Below are 7,500 nucleotides of genomic sequence, written 5' to 3' on the forward strand. Positions count from 1 at the left end.
ATTAATTTCAATTATTTTTTTTTTTCAGAATGTCTATTTACTCATTGTTGGATTTTTTTGATTTTTTAGAATTAATAGTCTTTTAGTGCATTGCATGGGTTAGCGACTAGTTATTATTATTATTATTATTATTATTATATATATATATATATATATAACCGAAGCCTTTGACCTCTTCACAATTTTCAACATCAGCATTTTTTTTAAAAATTTTAATTTGATTTTTTCTTTTATTAAATGTATATACTCTCCTTTCTCAAATCAAATACTCTTCCCCTCTCTCACCCTCAGTTCTTCCAAGCAAACTCGATATAATTCTGAAACTAAAGCAATAGTGCTAGGACAGAACCTCTCCTTTCAAAAAAACCAAATCCAACACCTCTCCTTTCAACATTACTCACCAAACGCAGAACCTCTACACTCTCTCAAACACAAATCCAAGCTATTTCACAAAAAGCTTGCAAGGGCACGACCATGGGAGCCAACGTTTTCAATCTCCGACCCGAGAGAGGCCACTTTCAGTCAAACATCTGTCCCTTTCAAATTTATAGTTCAAAACTTTGGTAGACCAGACAACTGGAAACTCCCCTTTTTTCTACAATATTTTAGATCCATACTTTAATCCTTATTGTTAAATCAATTGTTGTGTTGTAATGCTTAAACAAATTATTTGACCCATCAAAATTATGACTATTTATGTTTTCTACGTTGGTGTTTAGCTTTGCTTGAAGCTTCAAGAAAAGTTAATTTCAAAGATCTCTTAAGACAAGGCTTGCACCTAGAAGGTATAATTTTTCCTTTTCCTTCCAGTGGGATCTAAACATATTTATTTATATTAGTTTTGTTTACAAGTTTATGCTTTAAGGTAGAAGAAAGTGAAGCACATTCTAGAATGTTAATTTCATATTCAAAACTTTGGTAGGCAAGAGGACTAGAAACTCTTTTATAATATTTTGTCTACAATATTTTAGATCCTTATTTTGTCTATAATATTTCATATCCTAATTTTGTCCTATTTTCCCATATTGTGTTCTAATTCTTAACCACATTAAAATTTGATAGTTCTTTCCCTTGAAAGTTGTTTATTTTCAATCTTTAAAGCAAATATTTTTAGTAATCAACAAAGGGGCATAAGATAATGGAGTGGCTTATTTTTTATTGATATGAAAAAAAGTATAGAGAAATAGTCATAGCAAGTCTTAATGACAACTTATGTTTGTTTATTAAAAAGAGTATTTTCTTTCTTTCAAGAGACCGACTGAACTTTGGTGAGATATAGTTTTATTTAATTAAATTCCTGGAACCATTGTTCTCTGTCAGTTTTTTTTTTTTTTTTACGAAGTTTGTCTACAAAACTTTCTACAAGTGAGTTAATAGAGAGATTGAAAAATTGAATTGAAACTTAAGAAAACTTATCTGTCATTCCCATATTTGATAAAATAGTGGATTAGGAGCCTCATTAAAAATCTGAAAGGATTATCAAATAGTCATAATACCATTGTAGGATAGTTTATGTACCTTAAAGTTGGTTCTCTACAATCCATTTGTTTCTTTATTTGGGTATTGATCCTACGTTATGAGATTCCAAAAATTTTGATACTAGGATTTGTTTTAGGTTTCAATTTTAAGTAGAAGTTAAGTCTAATCTTGATGTCAAATATGTATTCTTGTATGATTAATTTTCTTTACTTTTAGATGAATTGCATGAGGTTGATTAATAATCTTTCTCTAATCGTATGTCTTAAAAAATTATATATATGATCAAAGTGTATTCTCAATTGGTATTGTGAGTAGTACTTTTTGCTTCCAATATGTTTTCCGTTTTTTCTTTATTTTTGGTTTTCAAGAAACATAGGTCGCTTCTCACAAAAGCCTGCAACAGGAAGTCTTCCCTGCACAGATTCTATTATGTGCTTCTCTTTTCTTTTTAAATTTTCTTTTTGGAATTTTTTTGGTCAATTAATCCAATATATAACTCTCTTAACACATTATTATTCTCAACTTTATTCCCATCATCTACAAGGTTTTTGGTTTGAATTTGTTGTTCATTCAAACCATATATGTAAATCAAAAGAAAAATGCAAATTGTTTGATGAATTACATTAGTTTTTTGTTCTTTTTCCACAATTTGATTTTGTACAATGTCCCTTTTTCAGGTTTAATAAGTGGACATATATACTCAATGCTTACTCAAATTTGCATATGCCTTGTATAGAAAAGGTATAATATACACTCTTCTATTTTTGCACTGTCTCTTCAAGACCATGGGTTCTCCCAATGGCTACTCTATTTTATGAAATTAAGATAAAAAAATAGAAAAATAAATTACATAATTATGACAATAATTAAGGAAAAGAAGCTATTGAAGATCAATATTAAACTCAAGTTCTCACTTGAAGTGAAGCTACAACCTACATTTAGAGTTCAAAATGCTTTATTGTGCACAAAGGCCTTAAGAATTGGATTTGTTAGGACTAAGGAGGGGTTATTTAAAATATGATGATATGACCTCCTTGGCTAATTAGCATTAGCACGAGGACTATTTTCTTCAGATTCAGGTTGTAGCTTATCATGTAAAATTATGCATGATGGTCCCTTCTTAGGCTCACCATGAAATTTCTATCCAAAAAACTGTATGTTTTAGTTTTACCTAAGAATGATATGATATTTTTTTTCATTTCCATCAAATTTGATAATAGTTTTCCCTCTCATCATATCTTGAATCTCTAGGAGAATATATCTCTTTCCAATTTACAATAGATTATAATATGCAGGGTTTAGAGAATGTATAACAACTCCTTTATTGCAGCTTGTGAATTTTTAGGAGAAAGATGACTTTTCATTTTGATTGGTGATGAACTGGACTAATTATACTACTCACCAATGGCATGGAATCTTTGAGGTTAGTTTTTACTTTGGAATATTTATTCTATTTATTCTCTTTTCAACAAAAAGAAATATCACACTAATGTTTCCCCTTTTTTGATTGAGAGAGTTTAGCTTAAGGTTGTCTAACTTTTATTCTTTTGATAGTTAAGGTGAAAAGGGTTGCATTGGTGAGCTTCTTTTGTATTTCTCTTGCCTTTCAAAGGGCAAAAGACTGAGGATGTATACTTTTCTAATGCCTGGTCTACATGAGATGGAGTTTTTACTAATGAACAATTAGATGCTTGCAGTGCACACAAGACTGAGACAGGGTTGATGAATAACATTATATGTAATAACATTATAACCTTAGTTCACCAAGTTCAAGGTCCTTAATGTTTTTCTTTTAATATTTTTTTATTTATTTAAATGGATGCAGTTTATATAAAAATATGTTAAGTATTCTTGTGCTTGCATGTTGTGCTCCCTTTCTACTGTTTACTAATTGCACCATATATGACTTTTCAAATGATACTCCTAACTGTGATTTTTTAAGCAACATTGATGATGACAATGACAAGGAATAAACAGCCAGGATTACCAGGATTTTGCAAACAAACTGAATAATAGAAGGGATTATGTTAAAATAATTGATAGACCTTAAAGTTCATTGATTAAAAAATGATGCAATTGATAATAGACGTAGGATGCCTACCAGCAGTTTGAGGTTGTTAACTAAAGGTACAAATAAGTTATACAAAGTTAGATGTTGTTTTTAACTTTGTACTTGGGTAAAACAAAGCAATCGAATTTCTCATATTGGTATAGTGTTTTAAGAGATTTGAACTTCTATAAATACTCATGTATTATTTAACATTCTTAAAAATAAATAAATAACACTATTTTAGAACTTAGTTATTAATTTTTCCGTGCATCGCACGAGGTAGCGACTAGTTTGTTTTAATCCCATGCAACAAATCTCACTTTGAAAAAAATACTTAACCAATCACAAAAATTCATTTAATTAATTTTAATCATTAACCAATCAAAATTAATTTCAATTAATCACACATGATCGGCTTCACCCCATACAATGCATGCAGACCGTGAAAACTTGATCTTGTGATATCTTTCATTCCGACGGTCCAATACAGGAATCGGACATACCGTCACGATCATTAGAATTTCAAGATCATTTTTATGATATGAAATGAATGAATTAATGCATGTAATGCAATTATGAATTTTGGGTATATGAATGGTCATTCTAGTCAACTTCCTTGATTAAATCATGGGTGCAAAATCGAGTGTCTACAATATTGCCTAATTAGTAATGGACCATACATAATCATGGTATATTACAAAAATAACTTATAAATTTGAATTATTTTTAGTTATATAAAAAAAATGGCTCATAAATATATAATTATTCAAACTCTCTTTTCCTCTAATTTTAAATATAGAGTTAGATATATGATTAGGTTTTTTTATGGTTTATTTATATTAGACTCCTCATTTTCTACATTGAATTAACTCACTTGACACAAAAATTGAAAAGCTTATATTAGATGGGACGTGTGGTGCAAAATTAGACTCTAATAGAATTCCAATTTGAAATCTAATTGGATTTTCTCTCAACTTTGGCTATTTATATATATATATATATATATATATATATATAAATAGAAGAGAGAGAAAGAAGAGACACAAAGAGAGAGAGAGAGAGAGAGAGAGAGAGAGAGAGAGAGAGAGAAAAGCTGGAAACAAGTAAAACAGTTTAACAAACTAACTAATTTTTTTAATATACCAATAATTTTATAACACATGTCGCCACTTATTAATAAAATGATATGGTGCTCACTTGATTAACATGCGATTTATTTAATTCCTTTAAGCGTAAGAGAAATACGATATCCACAACATTTTCACAACATTTTTACAACAAATCCTATGTGGCAAATTGTTACAAGTTGTTATTGATGGGATAGAAAAGTAATTTTAGTGGTAGGTTTAAATTAGAACCAATAACAACTAACCACTTATGATTTGTTGTGAAAATTTCATGGAAATGACGTCGTCTTCATCTTTGCATTTGTCTTCCTAACACAAAACATTGTTGTTTCACTTGTTTCTGGGGCTTTGCTTGATGCCGTTTCATTCTTCTTCATAACATTCCCCCTCAAGACTAGAGTTGAGTCTTGAAATGATTTTGGATAATTGATGCAAGCACTAAAGACATTAAGAACTCCCAATCTATTTAGCAAATTTCAAAAAGCTAGTAAACCAAGAGCTTTGGTAACTATATCTGCAACTGCAAATTGCTTAAGATATGAAAAGTTTTTTATTAAACCTACTTGAATTTTCTCTCTTACCAAGTGCCAATATACCTCAATATGTGTTGAGGACAATTTATTTCATGCCACATGGTTTTATTTCATTGGCAACCCACACCACATTAATATGATCATGGATATTGGGTAATCTCTTTTAAAACCCAAAAGAGCTCATATTTAAACAAAACAATGTCAAAGCCTGTGGTTCAAAACCCATGACGATCTTATCTCATCAAAGCTCATGGTTCAAGCTCATGGTACATTATCTTATTTTCAGCTCAAGATCCAAGCTCATGAGTCTCATTAGAGAAACTTTGGGAGTCGTGGCTTGGAAGGCCAAGAAGTATGTTCAATAACGCTCCAATGGTTTAAAGTTGATAAAAGAAATATATTACTTGGCATGTCTTCTCCAACTCCCTGAGCTTTGACGGGTTAGTGTGCAATAGGTAACATCTGGTAAGCCTCTTATATCACATAACGCTAAAAATGATAAAACTCCACATTGCTCTCTACCTAAAACTTAATGTTCATCAAACAATATAAGTTTAAAAATCTAAATATATTATTTCATATAAATTATATTACTATTTTCATTTAAATCCATCCTAACACACATGGATAAATCTTATTGGCTATCTCTAAATATAAGAAATCTATTTAACATCTCATCCAACATTAAATGCTCTCCTTGCTTTGCAAGGTTTGGTCATAATATAAAGAGATCATAACTAAACCACTAAAGTTTTCTCAAATATCAACCAATTAGTTTGCTACATACTGAAATTATATTGTAATAAAACCATGAAGTAAACACATAATTTTCAAAAGAGGAAACTTAGCCAAAAAGTACTAGCAGTAGCTCCAGTAGAAGCTACAGCAACTCCAGCAGAGCTGCAACAACTCCAGCAATCGACACATGTCCCAAATTGACATCATTAGCCCATTAATGCTTAATCCTAGTAGCTAGCTACTATACCCAAAGAAGCAAAGATCCCATAAAAGAAATCCTACAATTTACTTAGTCAAAAAGTACTAGCAGTAGCTCTAGCAAAAGCTACGGCAGTTCCAGCAGAAGCTGCAACAACTCCAACAATTGACACATGTCCCAAATTGACATCATTAGCCCATTAATGCTCAATCCTAGTAGCTATCTGCTACACCCAAAGAAGCAAAGATCCAAAGAAATCCTACAATTTTAAGCCAAATCTTTAGCCTCTAGTTGCAATACCAGAAATAAGAAGATCTCAAAAAAAAAAGATTTTACCATTTTTAGCCAAACCATGAATTAAATGCTAATAATTCTCTCCAGCAGCTTGACATCATCTAGCTGACATCATCTAGCTATGTCAGCTCTCAGCTGCAATAGCTACTACTATGCAATTGTGTCTATTGCTATACAACTGTGATGGATAATTGTAACAGTAGCTCCAGCAGCATTAAAATTTTAGATTTCCTCTTTTAGCTAAAACCCAAAAACCAACTAAAGATATCACTCTCATTTAGCTAATTATTTCCTCATTTGCTAACTATTCCTTCAACCAAATCTCATTTAGTTACATACTTGGCTCTATATAAAGATCAAGGCACAATCTTCCTACACACTATTACCCATCTTATACTCTCCCACACTCTTGTATTTTGAAATTTCATCATTTTTTCTGCTCATAAACACATTTTCATCTCCTTCTTCATTTCTCTTACAAAATCCTATAAACACAACTCTTACTGCAACCCGAAAAATGCCACGTGAGGAGCACATGATGAAATTTCAACAATTGTTTTGTTAGAGGTACTTTGTGACTTGGCTGACTCAAACTTACTGACAACTAGAATTCATGCGTGATACCTTTCCTTCTTTACCCTTACTATAAAAACCCACATTACCCAAAAATTCAAAGGAGAGTTTCAAAGAGAAAACCTAGAAATCCATTGGAGAGTTAAAGATTGTCATCCATCAATCATTTACACATTTCTCTTAGTTTCTTCTGATGCGAACCTCAATCGACACGCTTTGAGACCCAACAAACAATATTGGAATATGATGGGAACCTCAATCGACACGCTTTGAGACCCAACAAAAATATTGGAATACTTGCCCAAGAAAACTAAAATTTAGATTTTTGATAGAAACCCTGACCCAACGTTTATAATCGAAACTCAAACCAAAGGTATAACTTGACCTTGACCCAATGATTATAAAGAATCACGAACCAAAGGTATAAAGTTTGAACACCACAAGGAAGAATCCCTGATAAGTTCACAGTTCTTGAAGAACCAAAAGAAGAGCAAAGCCTCACCTTTT

This window comes from Castanea sativa, chromosome 6 (assembly GCF_040712315.1).
Source record: "Castanea sativa cultivar Marrone di Chiusa Pesio chromosome 6, ASM4071231v1".
In the NCBI taxonomy this organism is placed as follows: domain Eukaryota; kingdom Viridiplantae; phylum Streptophyta; class Magnoliopsida; order Fagales; family Fagaceae; genus Castanea; species Castanea sativa.